Genomic DNA, 20,422 nt, shown 5'->3' with positions numbered 1-20,422 from the left:
TGTAAGACCTATCTGTGTCAGTGCGACTTAAAGCCAATAGTAAAAAAAAAACTGGCACTAAAAAGGAATGCTTCATATCCAATTGCTCTTAAGTTTCGACACCGACGGTAGGCCTCGCTTGGTGTAATGCACGAAGAGAAGCCATAGGTAGTCATAAAGCTAGCGATATCCGATGAACCACTCATCATCAAGGGAGCTAGAAAGAAATAGAGAAGACAAACTTTCGTTGAGCTGTAAAAATGAAAACTTTAAGAGAGAGACACGTTCCCCGAGCAGCGGTGAGGAGTGACAAACTGGAAGATTGCTTGGAGCTGAGTCAGCAAAGGGAGCAAAATATTACAAGTAAAGCTTATAGATTTCTAACCTGACTTCCACACTGCTAGAGGTGAATCTACCACTGTGAGATTCCACCTCGCGTCCATCGTCGATACTTTATTCTGCTAACAAGTCTTAACCTTCATCATTGACCTCACTTTAAGACCCAGAAGGGCCGTCACGCCCCAAAACTAATAAAGCAAATAAACATTCCTCTTCATCTTCTTATTTGCCGGGCTGAGTGGCTCAGACGGTTAAGGCGCTGGCCTTCTGACCCCAATTTGGCAGGTTCGATCCTGGCTCAGTCCGGTGGCATTTGAAGGTGCTCAAATACGTCAGCCTCGTGTCGGTAGATTTACTGGCACGTAAAAGAACTCCTGTGGGACTAAATTCCGGCACCTCGGCGTCCCCGAAAACCGTAAAAGAGTAGTTGGTGGGACGTAAAACAAATAACATTATTATTATTACATCTTCTTATCATTCCTGTCTTATTTCTAATTTCCGGGGGACGCTATTTTGTTTGGAATTACCTTCCTCGGGTGCTGGAGTACCGTAGCTGTATGTTGAGAGCACTCATTGGTTGATCCATCAAGTTATTTATTCGCTCGGCGGGGTGAGTGACTCAGGCAGATTCAATCCTGGCTCAATCCTGTGGTATTTGAAGATGCTTAAATACGTCAGCTCGTATCGGTAGATTTCCTGGACCGGGCGAGTTGGCCGTGCGCGTAGAGGCGCGCGGCTGTGAGCTTGCATCCGGGAGATAGTAGGTTCGAATCCCACTATCGGCAGCCCTGAATATGGTTTTCCGTGGTTTCCCATTTTCACACCAGGCAAATGCTGGGGCTGTACCTTAATTAAGGCCACGGCCGCTTCCTTCCAACTCCTAGGCCTTTCCTATCCCATCGTCGCCATAAGACCTATCTGTGTCGGTGCGACGTAAAGCCCCTAGCAAAAAAAAAAAAGATTTCCTGGCACGTAAAAGAACTCCTGCGGGACAAAATTCCCGCTCCTCGGTGCCTCCGAAAACCGTAAAAGTAGTTAGTGGGACGTAAAGCAAATAGCATTATTATTATTATTATTATTATTATTATTATTATTATTATTATTATTATTATTATTACTATTATTATTACTATTATTATTATTATTATTATTATTATTATTATTATTAAGGGATTAGTATGGTAGTAGTGTCTTGTCGAGGCGCGTGCGTTGAATGCGGCCACGTGAACTATGGTGATGTTATTACCAAATGCGTCCAAACTATTATTTTATTTTTATGGTAGTTAAATGTGATTATTATTATTATTATTATTATTATTATTATTATTATTATTATTATTATTATTATTATTTATTGTAGTACGTTAGCAGGATGGCACTTAGTTGTATATGTCTAGGCATGTACTGTTTTCTCACTATTGGTAAGGGAGAGGAAGACATACTCGTAAGAGGATGGGGTAGGACGGGCCTACCCCAAAGAATGATGGAGATATATGTAGGATGAGGTGTGAGAGAGCGGTTTCAGCCCCACGTGGCCGGCCGCAAATGGAATGGTGAAAACCTGCACCGTCATCTGGTAGGGGTAGCTGGGGTCCTCTTTTGGGCCCCACGGGTGGGGCCGGTCATGCCATCACTGGGAGGATGGCCTTTTTCTCACCAGGGGTGACGGCGCGGCCGGACAGTAGTAGTAGGTAGCTAGCTTGTCCTTTCTCATATTATTATTATTATTATTATTATTATTATTATTATTATTATTATTATTATTATTATTATTATTATTATTATTATTATTATTAATATTAACGTTTTTATTTTTTATTTTTTCTGTATCTTAATATTAAATGGAGACGATGGACGTGGCATATAGGGACTGAGGATGACTGCCGTGGTGACCCTCCCTTGGGAGTGTCACGTTTCCGAAGTATCTGATGGACCTCATGGCATGCCCAAGGAGTCTCGTGTTTCTTATCTTTTCTTGTTAGTTGTTTGTGCATGGAAAAGGGCAGTGTGAACATGTATCGGGGCTAATCGCCTGTTATGTTCAATAAATACTATACTACACAATAAATGCGTCCAAACAGGACCAACGTGTTGTTATTCTGTTCTTGGCTACCGAAGGACAAACACCGGTGGACATCCATCCGACAATGAAGACTGTGTATGGGGCAGTATGCCTGTCGAAAACCACAGTTAATGGTGAACCAAAGCTCCGTGCTGGTCGCGTTTCGACACAAGACGCTGGGAGGCCAGCCTCGACCATTAGGGACAATAACAAGCGGGCGGTGGATGAGGCGATTAGAGCGGACCAATGCGATTATCACGCCTTCAGTCCCCTCAAAAGGCCTTGAAGTGTCAACGCTTCCTGTCGGACGAGGATGTGCAGCAGGCGGGTAGGGACTTCTTCACGCAGCGGGTCACTGTGCTTTACCACACGGGGATCTTCAGCCTGGTGGGATGACTGCCTCAAAGCTGATGCCGATTTTGCCTGATTGGCATCCCGATTCGAAGGGAAACTTTTTGATCGCCCCTTATATTTACTAGGGAAAAAATTATTAAGAGGTGATGGATGAACTAGTGAAGATTCGAAGTGAGAATGGGCAATAAAACTGTGGTCGAAATAAGGCGATGGTGTAAAAAAAACTTTTAAGAACTAAAAGGCTAAAAAAAGGACCAATAAACAGAAAATACCTAAACGGGAAAAAGGGATATATATAAAACCCACCATTTTCTGCCCTACACTGACCTAGAATGAACATATTTTATGTCGGGTCTCGACTTCGGACAATCGAAAAAATAAAAAAATTCCTCAACTCCCGAGCCATAATTATAACATTTAAACAATTGTTAGAAGGGTGGACACAGCCTTGAACATAAATATTTTTTGTTGTAGTTTGGGGTCATCAGTCCTTAGACCAGTTTCATGCTGCAGCTGTCCATACCACCCTATCCTGTGCTAACCGTTTCATTTCTACGCAACTACTACGTTCTATATATACGCAAATCTGTTTGTCATATTCATTCCTCGACCTACTTCTACCGTTCTTACCACCTACACTTCACTCAAAAGCTATTATTCTGTCTCCTCTTCTGGTCAAATTTCGCCAAATCGATCTCCTCTCACGAATTCGCTATCTATTCATTCGCGAATTTACCTTCAGCATTCTTCAGTAACACCACATTTCAAAAGCTTCTATTCTTTTTTTCGAACTTTTTATTGGCCAAGTTTCACTTCTTTTTTTATTTTCATTTGCTTTACGTCGCACCGACGCAGATAAGTCTTACGGCAAGCACTGATAGGGAAGAGCTAAGAGTGGGAAGGAAGCGACCGTGGCCTTAAAATAAGGTACGGCCTGGTGTGAAAATGGGAAACCACGGAAAACTATCTTCAGGGCTGCAAACAGTGACTCCTGAATTCAAGCTCACAGCTGCACGATTTTAACTGCTCGGCTCGCACTTCCATACAATGCCTCACTCCAGATAAAAGGCTTCAGAAATATATTTCTAATTCCTTATTCGAAGTGAGCAAATTTCTTTTCTTAAGAAAAGCCTTCCTCGTTTGTGCTAGTCTGCATTTTATATCCTCCTTACTTCCGCCATAGTAGTTAATTAATAGCCAAGTAACAATATTCACGCTGGGGGAGTTGGCCATGCGGTTAGGGGCACGCAGCTGTGAGCTGTAACTTAATAAAGGCCACGGCCGCTTCCTTCCCACTTCTAGTCCTTTCCTATCCCACCGTCGCCATAAGACGGTGTGACGTAAAGCAATTAGCAACTAGCAAAAAAAAAAAAAAAAAAAACCAATATTCATCTACTAGCTTTAAGACTTCATTTAATAATCTAATATATTCTGCATCACCTGACTTCGTTCGACTGACCTCCATTACTTTTGTTTCGGATTCATTTACTGTATTATTATTATTATTACTGAACATCCCATTACAAGTAGTATATTAGGGCTATAGATAGTGAGACTAAGTTAATACATGACAATTGAATTAAAATAGAGATGACATAAATGGGGTGGAGAAATTCAACAAACACTTTATAACAGCATCTTCACCGAAATACCATAGTGAGATGTGCGTGGTATTCTATATTACACATATTTAAATGCATTAATACTTCATATCTACTACTGTTAAAAATTGGACACTCAAAAAAAAAATGATGAGGAACAGTTTGTGGCATTTCATAGGTACAGCTGTAGGGCTTATGAATACTGATTCCAAACCTCTAGAAGTACGATCCAAACTTTCCATGTCCTGTCAGAAACTGAGTTATATTATGTTCATGTTGCAATAACCTACTTTGTAGTCTGTCTTGAATACACTGACTGACAGAGCAAATGCAACACCAAGGAGGAGTGGTTCGAAAGGGATGAAAGTTGGGGAAAAAACAGAGTCGGCACGGAAGAATAATTGATGTTTATTTCAAACCGATATGCAGGTTACACAATGCGCACGGCATCGACTCAGTAGGATGTAGGACCACCGCGAGCGGCGATGCACGCAGAAACACGTCGAGGTACAGAGTCAATAAGAGTGCGGATGGTGTCCTGAGGGATGGTTCTCCATTCTCTGTCAACCATTTGCCACAGTTGGTCGTCCGTACGATGCTGGGGCAGAGTTTGCAAACGGCGTCCAATGAGATCCCACACGTGTTCGATTGGTGAGAGATCCGGAGAGTACGCTGGCCACGGAAGCATCTGTACACCTCGTAGAGCCTGTTGGGAGATGCGAGCAGTGTGTGGGCGGGCATTATCCTGCTGAAACAGAGCATTGGGCAGCCCCTGAAGGTACGGGAGTACCACCGGCCGCAGCACATGCTGCACGCAGCGGTGGGCATTTAACGTGCCTTGAATACGCACTAGAGGTGACGTGGAATCATACGCAATAGCGCCCCAAACCATGATGCCGCGTTGTCTAGCGGTAGGGCGCTCCACAGTTACTGCCGGATTTGACCTTTCTCCACGCCGACGCCACACTCGTCTGCGGTGACTATCACTGACAGAACAGAAGCGTGACTCATCGGAGAACACGACGTTCCGCCATTCCCTCATCCAAGTCGCTCTAGCACGGCATCATGCCAGGCGTGCACGTCTATGCTGTGGAGTCAATGGTAGTCTTCTGAGCGGACGCCGGGAGTGCAGGCCTCCTTCAACCAATCGACGGGAAATTGTTCTGGTCGATATTGGAACAGCCAGGGTGTCTTGCACATGCTGAAGAATGGCGGTTGACGTGGCGTGCGGGGCTGCCACCGCTTGGCGGCGGATGCGCCGATCCTCGCGTGCTGACGTCACTCGGGCTGCGCCTGGACCCCTCGCACGTGCCACATGTCCCTGCGCCAACCATCTTCGCCACAGGCGCTGCACCGTGGACACATCCCTATGGGTATCGGCTGCGATTTGACGAAGCGACCAACCTGCCCTTCTCAGCCCGATCACCATACCCCTCGTAAAGTCGTCTGTCTGCTGGAAATGCCTCCGTTGACGGCGGCCTGGCATTCTTAGCTATACACGTGTCCTGTGACACACGACAACACGTTCTACAATGACTGTCGGCTGAGAAATCACGGTACGAAGTGGGCCATTCGCCAACGCCGTGTCCCATTTATCGTTCGCTACGTGCGCAGCACAGCGGCGCATTTCACATCATGAGCATACCTCAGTGACGTCAGTCTACCCTGCAATTGGCATAAAGTTCTGACCACTCCTTCTTGGTGTTGCATTTGCTCTGTCTGTCAGTCAGTGTATTTGGAAAGAACAACTCCCTTGTTAGCCGGCCATTAGTGCAGGGTGATCCATATCTTGACACATATCTTGTGTATACTCCCTCAGTTCCTTTTGTACATGAGACATAGGGGACTTTTCATATATCAACAAGGCGTCAGAAGAAGTAGTAGCTGCTTTGGCAAGTTCATCAGCTCTTTCATTTCCTTCTACTCCATCATGTCCTCGGACCCATTTACTGTATTGTCTTCCTGTACTCCTCCTCCAATTTTGTCCTCATACCGTTCAGGAATTTCTTCAATTCTTTTGCAACTCAGATAGAATAAAAATATCATCGATAAATCTCAGAGTTTCGAATTCCACTCCTTGGATTGTGATTCCCTTCCCAAATTCCCCTTTGATTACTTTACAGCCCGCTCTCTATAAACAACGACCACTTATTGACGCAGGTATTATCTGGTTCATAATTTCGTCAGCTATTTAATAATGTAATTTAATCGTAAGTTAGTTTCGACAGATTAATGAACACATCAGTTATAAATTAATCAAAGTTAAAATCCCAGAATCGACCGGGAATCGAACGCCAGACCCTTTGAACCGAAGGCCGCTATGCTGTCTATTCAGGCAAGCAGTCACACACGTTCTTAATCTCATTCTGCGCACTAAAATGTGACCGATCAGAAAGGAACTCGCTTGTTTATGTAATTTCTTCCCGCTGGGCTCAAACAGGTAAATACTGGTCATCTGAGCCCAAGTGTTGCGGGTCCGATCACGATTCTCTTCGGTGGCATTTGAAGGTGCTCTAAACAACAACCTCCTGTCCATAGATTTACTGGCACGTAAAGAAAATTGTATGGGACAAAATACTAGCATCTTGGCTTTAAGTGTTATTTCTTCCTTTCCTTTCTTTCTGTGATACTCCGATCGTTTAAGGGTAGTGCTACTGTTTCTCACCTGTACCCGAATCCAGGTTCATACGAGGATCATAGGGGAACCCAAAAGTGTGAAAGATGAAATGATACACTATTTTACAAGAACATTTTCCGTCACAATTGAGTCATTCCCATTTTTTTTACCTAAACTAACGTCATTTACACAACTAAATTTGCATGTAATACACTTTCCCTTACCACTTGTGTGTGAATTTGTATATGATGATGTTGGATTTAGAATGTTAAACTAGTAGTATTTCTTGTAATATTTTCTTTCCATGGAATTTCTTGTTGTTCTCTTGTTGTTGTTGTATAATTATATTTTAACTCTGCTTTATTATCACACAGTGATCATTAGAGCCCGGAATTTTATGCGTGAATAGATTAGAATGCAAACTTACTGAAGCGAGAAGCAAGTATAGTCTACCTTCACAACCATTATGCTATGGAGTTTGCATAAACATTAGGGGTACGGCCCATCAGAACCCCTATAATTAATGTTACTCTTTCTACAATATGGAAGAGCGGGTGGCCGACATTTCCTACTAAGCAAATTAGTTTGCAATCTAACCTATTACCGCATGAAAATCCGGGCTTTAGTGATCATTGTCACCAGGATATTTCCAATTGCGATGTATTTGTTAATAATAATAATAATAAAAATAGTAATAATTTGAGCGGCGAAAGCAAATGCCTTCGACCGAGCCAGTGCGTTCTAGAAAAATACAATATATCACAATACCACGACATACAATACGATTTTTTAAGTACGAATAAACAGTATCATAACTTATTATAATTACCAACTTCCGGTCCCATAGCTAAATGGTTAGCGTGATGGCCTTTGGTCCATGGGTTCGCGGATTCGATTCCCGGCCGGTTCGAGGATAATAACCTTCATTTGTTAACTCCAATAGCTCGGGCGCTGGGCGTGTGTGACGTCTTCATCAATATAATCCATAATAGGTAAGGCCTCATCCTCACAGACGTGCAAGTCACCTACGCGGTGTCAACTCGCGAGACCAGCGCCACGAAAAACAGCTAGGTCATCGGCCCCTAATGGTACAAGGTGCAACGAAATGAAACGATAATTACAACTACAACATGTATTCACTGTCTAGAATCCGAAACGAATTATAATGAAAAAATACCATGAATACAAAACAGTCAGTGGATCAAATTCATAATTCCTTATTTTCGGGGACGATGCTTGCTGGTCCAAACGGGTCCAAAATCCAGGTCACTGGCCCCTCATAATACATTCATGTTCACAAAAAACAGAACACCTTGAAAGACTAGAGACAATAAGCTTATATTCACAGGACATGCCCATTAGTATGTTCTGCAGAAACGATTAGTATTTCAGTCACCTAAGTTCAGCATGTGTCCTATGGCCTAGTAGGCACTGGGTTTCGCACTGATAACTTGTTCCATGCGTGATGGTATCGATGCGTATAAGGCGCGAATGGCGTCCTGGGGTGTAGCCATCCATGCTGCATTCACGTGGTTCCACAGTTCATCTTTGGGGGTTGGCATTGCGTCACAGCACCGCACCAGACTTTTCGCCATATCCCACACATTTTTGATTGGCGACAAGTCCGGTGATCGGGTGGGCCAGAATAACAATTTGACATCCTTTGACAACATTATCCGCTGCCATTCCTGTCCCCAGTGATGTCTTTCATACACCATTGCATTCTAGCATGTTTATGTGCATTAGTCAAAGGTAGGCGGAGAAGTGGATGACGCGCCGGGAACCCAGACCATAATAAAAGGCGACGGACTGTCACACCTGATAGTGCACGATGTGTTACACTGTTCCACTATTGCACCAGAGCCAAGGAGGACGCAGATCTATCCTAAAATGCCATTCGGATGAGTGCCGATCTTCTCGGGGGTGGGGGGGGGGGCGGGTCTGGGTGGTGCGACGAGACCAATCTCGTAGTATTCCACGGCTTTCTGTGGACCATTCTGGACACACCCGTTGCACTGCCCACACACTTCGTCCCACACGAGCAGCAATTTTCCGTATGGATGCATCACGTTCTCTCATGCTAATAATGCGTTCTCTTTCAAACTCACTCATTTGACGGTACGGTTCTCACATACGTCTGCGAGGCATCCTCCACGTCTGCTCAAGTTACACTGATCCATTACCTTCGGTTTATAGACACAACGAGAGCCGCAGGCACAGTCGGTGGTGGTACGCTGAGATATCGATGAGGACCTTGAACCTGAGGGCCGACATGGTTCAAGTGCTAATCATTTCTTCAGAACATACTAGTGCACATACCCTGCAGATTTTGAGGTATCGTGTGGTCAGCACGACGAATCCTCTCAGCCATTATTTTGACCTTCTAGACCGGGGCGGCCATCTCACCGTCAGATGGATTCTTAATTGTAATCACGTAGGCTGAGTGGACCTCGAACCAGCCCTTGGATCCAGTAAGGGGAATCGAACTCGCAGCCACCGGGTAAGAGGCAAGCACCTACATCGCAGGGCCGGCTAACACAAACCCACGGCACGCCATTATTATAAATACTGATATAAAATTGCGCTTTATTGACTTTTACGAACGGTAGAAATTAGAAATTATAGGTTCAGATGTAAAAGCGGGCATGTCCTTCCAAAGAGCGCCTTCGTTACCAAAGTCTCCTTAAATACTCATGTTTCATAATCATGATATGTTTTCAACGTATTTTTGTTCTCTACATTGTAAATATTAAAAAAACGCAAACAATTTCAGTTTAATTTTTTAAACAGCAGTACGGTTCTGAGGTCAGTATCGGAAGGGTATGATCAACAGAAAAGTCACAACTTATGAGATGTTTATCTAACAAGTGTAATTTGGAGTCTAGTAGGTAGAAGGACCTGTTGTTTGTGTGTGGACTCTAAAAGGCAGACACACGCGAACTTTCATGTTTACCGGTGTCGGCATATTTCATGTAACTTGTTGAAAACTGAACCCTGTCCTGACAGGTCGTTGAGAGAGACCGATGGCCGGGTGAAAGGTCAGTCCTCAGGATATCTGATTTCTGTAGCATTCACAAAACAAGGACATTACAAACTCTCGCCATAGTTTTAAAAATTATTTATGTTGAGGGAGATCAAGAAGTGATTTCCGGATTGTGAAGTTCTTGACAAGTAAACGCAGACGGCAAACAAAGTTATGACATAGACAGAGTGAAGTATCAGGTGTCACGTAATAAGAACATATCCGTCCCCAGGAATAACAAATTGAGTTTCTGATCTCTCAGAGATTTAGTGTCAGAATGAAGTTAAAATATACGTTGGTTCGTAAGCAAATTCAAATCCGGAATTCATAACACGATGTTGGTCACCATAGGAAAAGATATTGTTAAGATTAAATTATTATTGACCGGGCGAGTTGGCCGTGCGGTTAGGGGCGCGCAGCTATGAGCTCGCATCTGGGAGACAGTGGGTTCGAACCCCACTGTCGGCAGCCCTGAAGATAGTTTTCCGTGGTTTCCCATTTTCACAAAATTCTGTACCTTAATTAAGGCCAGGGCCACTTCCTTTCCATTCCTAGGCCTTTCCTCTCCCATCGTCGCCATAAGACCTATCTGTGTCGGTGAGACGTAAATCAGATAGCAAAACAAAACAAAAATAGTATTGACTGAATGGTCGTCGTTGAAGCTTTCGGTTCAAGGAGTCTAGGATTCGATCCGACATTTGGTCGGTGACTCGGAGGCTGGGTGTTCGAGTTAGTTCCAAAACTCTCACACAACATACTACCAAACACCACAGAAACACACAATGGTAAATACATCAACTAGCGACGATTAGAAGTGGGAGGCACAAACATTTATAGACGGGTCAAAGAGATATCGCGGAAGGGGAGGGGGGTGTATACATCAAAATTGAAAGAAATTGCTATAAAAACATTGAGCTTTTTATGCTCTCTGAGCGAATTTCGATGGAGGGTTGACGGACAATCACAGGGCCTCTCAGGGTGCATGCACCAGTGCATTGCACTGCGCAAGGTGCAAAAGACGACTTCGCTTTGTTGACCAGAGTGCAGACCCCCACTCCTCGATTTGGAGCAATAGCGCTGTCTCTCTTTTTCCCCACGCTTGTCTCGCTCGCTCCGCCTGTCTCCCTCTTCCTCACTTGCTCCGTAGCGCTCCAAATCCGAGCCGAGTTGAGCCGAGCTTAGCCGAATAGCCCAGAGACGAAGCGTTGGTCCGAGCCGAGCCGAGCCGAGTTGGACCGTTGCACTATGCACAAGGACTCTGCGCCTCAGTTTGCACGCGTGAGATTTTGGGCGTTTGAGAGGCCCTGGTCCATCGGCTAGTGCCATCATAATTTAGTACTATACAATAAAACTCTCACCAAAGGAACAATAAGAACGCATATATTACAATTAAATAGAAATACGGTGTGATTATGCAATTTATAAGTCATGTATTGTTTGGCTAGAGAGTAAAATGTAGCAGACATAGACAGAACCTAACATACCGCTTAGTTGAGCAGGTCATTTCCTTACTTCCAAGTCTTCCCAGTCCAAAGTTTGCAATATTTTCGTAACGCTACTCCTGTGTCGGAAATCACCCAGAAAAAAATTATGCTGCATTCCTTTGGATCTTTACCAGTTCGCGTATCAAGAGTAATCCTGGTGAAGACGCCATACACTGGAACTGTACTCTAATTGGGGTCTTATCGGAGAGTTACACGCTCTCCTTGGCATCTGCAGTTTTCACAAAGAATGTTATTCTATCAAGTAGGTAATATAAGTGGTGTTGGTACCAGGTGACCGGGAAGTTCTTCCCATACTTCTACAACTCGTAATTACGTGAGCATTGTTAGAGCACACGCTCTGCTGTTCACTTTAATTAAATATCTGAAGTCACTTTAGATTAGTTCCCTATCGACTCTACGCAGCTCTCCCCAAAATGCTGTAGCACAAGCTTCTAGTGTTTATGAATGCCTCCTTTAATACAATAGACAATAGACCAGTACTTTACTCTGCTGCCTGTTAGAGAAGGCTTTCCTTCAAGTTCAAACTCAGTTTTCAAGGCCAGCGACCGACAAAGACCAGACTTTTTATTTTAAAAATATATTTTTTAAGCCTCCGTGGATCAGATGGCAGTGCGTCGGTCTCTCACCGCTGGGTTCCGTGGTTCAAATCCCGGTCAATCCATGTGAGATTTGTGCTGGACAAAGCGGAGGCGGGACAGGGTTTACTTCGGATACTCCAGTTTTCCCTGCCATCTTTTATTCCAGCAACACTCTCCAATATCATTTCATTTCATCTGTCAGCCATTAATCATTGCCCCCGAGGAGTGCGACAGTCTTCGGCAGCCGGCACAATTCCTATCCTTGCCGCAATATGGGGGCTTCATTCATTCCATTCCTGACTCGGCCAATGACTGGAAAACATGTTGTAGGTTTTCATTTTAATTTTACGTTTTTTCAGTCTGCCGAATATAATTTTGGAATTAATAAGTGTATGAACTACCTTAAAAAAAGAAAACATATGGTAAGATAATATTATACTTGAAAAAAAAGGAAACAACTTATTAAAATAGGACCAAATTTTAGGATAATAAGATAATACACATGAAGAATGAAACACCCTAAAAGAAAATTGAAAAACTTGCAAATATTATGGGAAAAAAGGATGAATGTTTACCATAATTTTCTCAGAATAAACTCTAATAAATTAACCAAACAAATCTTTGACTTCTTCCGTAACTGCGAAATGAAACCAACTTGTTTAAAGAAACTGAAGAAGACCTAGTAGAATTAGAATGAAAAAATTACAGAAAAAGCGCTATTTGATCGAACAACTAAAGTAATAACTAAAGACGAAAACATAAAGTTCCAAGACAAATCTACATTAAAAGCCAAACCAATTATCTCGGGGGATGAGAGGCAACGAACATCAGAAAGAATGAAGAAATACTGAGCAGTAAGAAAAGAACAACACACAGAAAAATTATTGATTCAACGTACCCCGATGAGAGTGAAACGAAAGAAGAATTACATGTTTCGTCCCTGAAAAACATCATCAGTTTCTATCAAATCACACTCAAAAATATTTTTGAATTCTGTTAATTCAAGGCAGTCTCAGGCCTGTCTTAAGCCACCTGCAGTTTGGCAACACCGCCTCACAAAGGTCATTTGAATTCACTCTGGAAGCGATCTGATTAACTAATTTCAGTATCTGATAAAATTATAACGGCGCAAGACATCGATATTTTTGTCCAACTATTTATCAGTATGATCAACCCTATAACGCACGTTTTATCCGATGACCGTGTATATTAAGAAATCATTTGTAGCAGAAGGCGGAACTAACCGTCGTACTGATATGATTTCCATCGATTGAAGACAAAACAAAGCAGAAATCATTGACCCTATGACAAGGTTTGAATACTTTTCCCCAGCCAGATGACGTAGATAAAGAAAAACATTATATATACATATACACCAACAATACCCTACATCCAGCCTACAACGTCAAGAACATATGAGTAAGAGGATCACTTCTGGTTGCTAGAGGGACCATTCCCAGGGTGGCAATCGTACAGATTGGACAGAAATATTCAGGACAAAATTGTTAACACGATTATAAAATTCTCATTGGCAATAATGCGGAACCATTTGCATGGAAAACATAGTATTTAATTTCCTACCGGTATCATAAAAAGAGTCCACATTATTGAGAACATTGGTATTTCTTTTACAAAAACATTGTAATCTAATTCAAAATATATCAATAAATAACTGAATAAATTACTAAAATAAATTAAATTAATAAAAATAATTAATTGAAATGTCCGTAGTATGGGCGCCAGAGTTCACCAGAAAGGATCCCTCAAATTTTGATCAAGCATGATAATTATCTCTCCCAGAGCGTCTACATGAAGCTGCGTACTGGTACATCTGCTTTAGGCCTCATCTACTAACCTGAAAACGACTAAATAGGTATGAACTACACCCAGGTTCATCAATAACTCCTCTAAATTATATCCGTGCATGAGCACCTCATCAACACACCAAAATATACATAAAATACACTCACAATATACTGCTGGAAGACTCCATATTAACAACAACAACAACAACAACAACAACAACAACAGTGATAAACCAAAAGCGAGGACCAAGCTACCATTTGCAGTCAGCCCGATGAAAATTCATCACAAAGCGTATATGTGTGGATAATTACTCTTCACTGTCCCTGTGTATTAACACAACTTACATATTCTCATTATTGGCCCTTCCTATATCACACAGATACCGTTCCTTTATAATACTGTGTTCACTGACTCTCACACTTGGTTTAAAGATACATTCACTCAAGCAACACACGCTTGCTGTTCCAGAACATATATTATGGAAAGTCTGAGACACAGTACCACATAGCTTTCACTAATATATAAGACACCAAGCCGCCACAAGTGATACAATACCAAGTGCCTAAGCACTCCACAGTTGTAGGTTAGTACCACACTCCACATACCACAACATTATAAGACCACGTTCCCCCAAAATCACACCTCCTCTTCCGTCCAAGTCCCCTCCACCGTTTTCTTACATGCCTAAATAGACCTCAGCTTCCCCCTACTCTCTCATGAAACGTCGAGAGTGATCCTGGCCATCCAATCATGAGTGGAAAATCCTCTTTCCAACAGCGAGACCACGCACGGAACCACTCCCGGATCCCATAACAATAACCAAGCCAAGTTATCAGACTCTGGGATGTTCCACACGACTCACGCAAAGTTCCAGAGTTGTAAATAGCACTGTTTTCACACCCGTTTGTACAAAACAAGTTATTCATATCACATATCGAGATCTTCCAGCTTAGAATATTTAGAATATTAAGAATAAATATACAAATGAAATAATAATAATACGAATAATGACAATAATATCTCCTACTTCTGAATAGAGTGCGAGGGTGTGATATATGTATTATCACAACACCAATTCAAATTTTTTTCAAAGAACTTGTGAGTTACTCTGCGTCCTTTTTCAAACACATATTGATGTCAGAATGAATAAAAAAATATTGCAAATGTCCATGTATCCATCAAAATTATCACCCAGTTTACTGGTTTCACGATTTACCTTTTTTTATATACATTGTTCATTCCATTCTACATGACTCATTGTTTGGCTACGTCTTATTAGATTTCTATTGGATTCGGTAAGCTTTGTCGAGAGGCAGCCTTGGATTCAAGGAATAAATTAAAATAAAAAATTCAAATGTAAAATTTACAAATGCATCTTCATTATAGACTGTTATGCTTTTCAGCGTTCAGTCTGCAAAACTCCTGTGAATTTACTAAACCCCTCAACAATCCTCTATTTGCAGCTATTTATGTGGCGTCGTTTAGTTATATACTTCTTAAAAAGCTAGAAATTGAGCCTAACCATCGTCGTCTTGGTTTACCTCTACTGCTCTTTCCCTCCCCTAACAGAGTCCATTTTTTTCCTATATAAACTATCCTACACCATTCGCCTCACCACCGCCGACGGTTTACGCGTTCCATCGAGTCCATTCCTATCTGTATCTCCTCATTCCGAGTGGATAGATATATAGATAGACAGATAGATAGGCGGATAGATATACGAGGGCAGATCAAAAAATTAGTTGCACTTCCCAGTTATGGCCATTTATTACACCACCTACACAACAGCAACACGACTATAACGACATACATTGCAACGCCACTTTTCCACATAGTTTCCAAGAGACTCCAAACATTTCTTCGAACGCACAACCAACTTGTCGGTACCGGATGCATAGACATTTCCTCCAGCGTTCTGCAACCACTCGGAGACAGCGGCCTTCACCTCCTCATCGAACTGGAAACGTCGACCACCGAGCTCCGTTTTGAGCTTACTGAACAGATGAAAGTCACATGGCGCTAGGTCGGGACTGTAGGGTGGATGTTGCCAGACCTCCCACTAGAAACGCTGCAGCAGTTCTCTCGTTTGGCGGGTCTTGTGAGGTGTTGCGTTATCGTGCAACAAAATCATACCGGCGCTCAATTTCCCCCGGCGCTTCTCTTTAATCGCTTTACGCAAACGGTGCAACGTTTGAAAATACGACGCCACGTTGATCGTCGTTCCTTTCGGCATGAATTCCACGTGCAGGAAACCCTCCATGTGAAAGAACACTGTCGCCATAACCTTACCGGATGAAGGTTGAACCTTGGCCTTCTTTCGTTGTGGTGATGAGGGGTGCACCCATTCCATTGATGTTCTCTTCGTTTCGGGGGTGAAGTGGTGGGCCCGCGTTTCGTCGCCTGCGACCATTCGCCGCAGAAACCCGTTGCCGTCTGCGGTATAGCGTTAAAAATGCCAGGGAGGATTGGAAACGCTCTCCCTTGTGCTCATCGGTGAGAAGACGTGGGACCCATCTTTGACACAATTTACAATATCCAAGGTCCTCGTGAACAATGGCGAACACACTGCCATACGACATGTTTAGCTGCGTCGCGATTTCTCTCAGTTTAATGCGCCGGTTCTGTCTAATGATTGCATTCACACTGTTGACCTTTGCACGGGTCCTGGACGTTGCGGGCCTGCCTTCGAGATGGTTGTCCGTGATATCCGTGCGTCCGGCTTCGAATTGCTGACACCACTTTACTATACCTTGCCGGGAAATGGCTCGCTCCCCTTACACAGCACTAATTTCACGATGAATGTCCGTGCAATTCTTTCTTTTGGCCCATAGGAATCGGATTATCGCACGCACCTCATGTTTGGAGTGAACGTCCAGTTGACGCGCCATTGCATTTGGCCGCTATTCACACAATACTAGACGAGACACCACAGCGATCTGCCTAACAGACGTGCTGGCAGTGTCTGTCCCTTTCTCCGCTGTGCCTACGTTTGCGACACACAGCGCACTGCTGCGGCGCGTTAGTGCAGCTAACCTTTTGATCCACCTACGTAGATAGATAGATAATGCCTTCATTGGTGGCATACATCAGTACATTGCCATTGATGCTTTCACGGCCCGTACTTATAGACATGATACTGTATAGGCTTTTGGGCTCATGCCGTGTCTACATCAACATAACTTATAATTGCAAATACAAATAACACAAAGAATATTAAATTGAATACCAATAGTAATAATATTAATCCTTAATTTTAAAATACACAAAATAGAGTACACTTAAATGACGTAACTACAGTAATCCATTCATTCATCTCATTCCTTCATTCACCCAACAATCCAGCAAGTCAGCGGTATCTACTCAGCAAATACTCGCGACAAGCCACTTTCAACTTGCGGTGAGAGGGATTGTCTCTATTGTTCGCAGATAGCATGTTCCATGACCTGGGCACCCTCTTTTGTTGTCCCACCTCTTTTTACCAGCAATCGTTATTGCTGCGTTCATGTCCGTTACTTGTAACTTATGAATGGAATATCCTGAGTCCACCCAGCTTTCACTACCGTAAAGCAAAGTTGGTCTGAAAACAGACCGATGTAATGATAATTTCGTCCGGGAACTGACTGTCTTCCTTCCTAAACAATACTCTTGATCGCAGCTGCGAGTTCAGTGCATTAGCTTAACTGCACCTTGATTCAGTATCCTGGAAGAACGCACATCCTAAATATTTGAAATTATCTACCTGTTCCAGCTTTGTATCCCCAATCTAACATTCAGTTTATCTTGGATTTCTTACTTATTGACATCAATTTAGTCTTCAAAAAGCTAATTTTCATACCATACTCATTGTACCTATATTCAAGTTCCAAGATATAGGACTGTACAATCTGTCATTAAAACTAAGCCATCAGCATAGGCCAAAGTGCTTACAACCCTTCCATCTAATTGAATCCCTCCCTGCCACTTCATACCTTTCGGTAGATTATCCACGTAAATTATGAACAATAAAGGTGAAAGATGACAGCCTTGTCTAACCCCTGTAAGTATAGTACGCGAACCTTTTCTTGATACCTGAGCACCCTCGTGCTGAATCGGTAGACCTCGATTATCTTCGAGATTCGTATTGGCAACCTTTGAAGCACAAACTATGAATCGCTTATTAATTGCCGAGAGACATCTGGCGTACACTTTAGGTACTAGTACTGTTTTTGTTTACACAGCAAAGCCAAACTATAGAATTCATGCTAGGAACAAGATTAGCATCGAGAAATGTTGTATAATGTGTGTGTGGCACAATTGTTGGCTTAAGATACCGATAATAAAAGTTTAGAAAGTTCATATCGATCAATCATATTATCGATTCAATTCAGATTTTATTTCCATTCAGTTGGCAGTATAACAGGAACTGGGAGAGCTCCCTCCTTACTCCTCATCCCCGTAAATCTTGGTATCAAGAAAAGGTTCACGTACAGTACCTTGAACCAAGAACTCATTCCACCATCAATTCTCACTGCAGCCCAATTGTCAACATAAATGCTTTTGATACTGTATAGGCTTTTTGGCTCATGCCGTGTCAAGAAAATAAGGTGAAATTCTTTACGTTTCGCAGAGCACTGTGCTCTGCGTCATCAGAAGACAGTCGAGAATTTCACCGGAGGGTCTCTTCTACCTACCGGTATGTCAACCGCCTCTCCTGCTGCAAAATTTTCCGCACAGTTTCAATGTTTTGCTCAGTCACTGGTTCAGACGGTCGCCCAGAACGAGGATCGTCTTCAACCCCCAAATTTCCCCTCTGGAACTCTTTGTACCAGCAAAAAACTATTGTCCTGTGTGGACAGTCTTTCCCCAGCACAGGAGTCATTTCCTCCAGGCACTGCTCAACAGTTAATCCACGAGCAAAATTGTAGCGAATAATTGCGCGATATTCACCTTCAGACCACACTGACATCTTAACTTGCTTTCAATCCCACTGCTTGGTAACAACTGGTGTGGAGGTCGCGCCTTGCTGTCTTCTAGACCGGTCTTCATCCCTCTTTTCATCCCTCAGCATATCAGGGGTGTCCAGGCAACCGTTTTTGCGTATGGCAAAACTTTCCTAGTGCCCTTTGTATGTACGCAGCACGTGCCTACCACAAAGCGAGCCAGTCCCTTCGTCCCACTCTCCTGACCACTTTGCGCTCTTACGCCACACGGGCTCTTCGACGTCACACGTCAGCCAGTTGGTGGACACTGTTCCAGCGACTGTACCTAGTGCAATATAGCACTTTTTTACTTCACCCGACTGTACGGATATTTGGTAGAGAGAGTGACAGGAAGTATCTCGCAGGTCGCGCTACAGCCGTATATCATGTGTGTCGCTCCTCTGCACGTTCCGGCTATCGATTTCGTTTGTAAACCTTTATTTATATTACTAAGGTGCAATTTATCTTCTCGCTCCTCTGACCCTGCTAGGAGCCTCGTCCGAAGTCAGCGACTCATAATCTCAGTATTTACAGCCTCTCCGTGTGCATCAAACCCCTCAGTGAAAAACAACGGTATACTATGAAAACGAGGACATTTACAAGAATTAAACTACGGTAAGGTAGCAGGAATAGATGAAATTAGACATGAAATTCTGAAATAAAGAGGGATCCACACATCAAATCTCTCCTTCGTAGAGCAATAGGATTAGCATGGATTGTAATAATGTTAATGTTACTTGCTTTACGAACCACTAACTAACTCTACGGTTTTTGGAGGGGCCAAGTTGTTAGAATTGAGACCCGCAGGAGTTCGTTTACGTGCCAGTAAATCTGGCGACACGAGACTGACGTATTTGAGTACCTTCAAATACCACCGGACTGAGCCAGCATCGAACCTGCCAAGTTTGGGTCAGAAGGCCAGCGCCTCAACCATCTGAACCACTCAGCCCGGCCAGCATGGAATGTACGGTAGCTACCGATTGGAAGAAGGCAGTAAGTATACTTACATGTAACGAACGGAACAGGAAGGACTTGCACTTCTTTGACGATATTTTAATATGGATATGTTTTGGGGCAGTCTGTCTAGCCGGAATTCTTCTTCTACTTTTACATGGCGTCCCAGAGGAATGGTCAATGTTCAGGGATGTGACAGAAACTATCATTTGAAGCAAAAAAAAATCATATGGGCATTTGCCCTATTCCGAACGGTTTCTGAGATAAAATGTTTAATGTATATTTGTATTTGGGCTAGTGATGCGCATGTAATGTTCACCATACGCGTGTTCGTGGGACATTGATACCTGCAGGAAGTCTCCGTGTGTTAGTAGTAAGACTACGGTGCACCATTTTAACAATGTGTTGCTGTTCCTGCATAAAATGTTGAACTATGCGTACAGAAGAAAAATGGGAACTTGCAAGAATACCTGTTCAATCAATCACTACTGATCTGCATTTAGGGCAGTCGCCCAGCTGGCAGTTTCCCTAGCCTTTTCTTAAATGATCGCGAAGAAATTGGAAAATTATTAAACATTTCCCTTGGTAAGTTATTCCAATCCCTAACTCCCCTTCCTATAAACGAATATTTGCCCCAATTTTTCCTC

Source organism: Anabrus simplex, chromosome 10 (assembly GCF_040414725.1).
Source record: "Anabrus simplex isolate iqAnaSimp1 chromosome 10, ASM4041472v1, whole genome shotgun sequence".
NCBI classification, from domain to species: domain Eukaryota; kingdom Metazoa; phylum Arthropoda; class Insecta; order Orthoptera; family Tettigoniidae; genus Anabrus; species Anabrus simplex.
Note: the sequence above shows the minus strand (reverse complement) of the source record.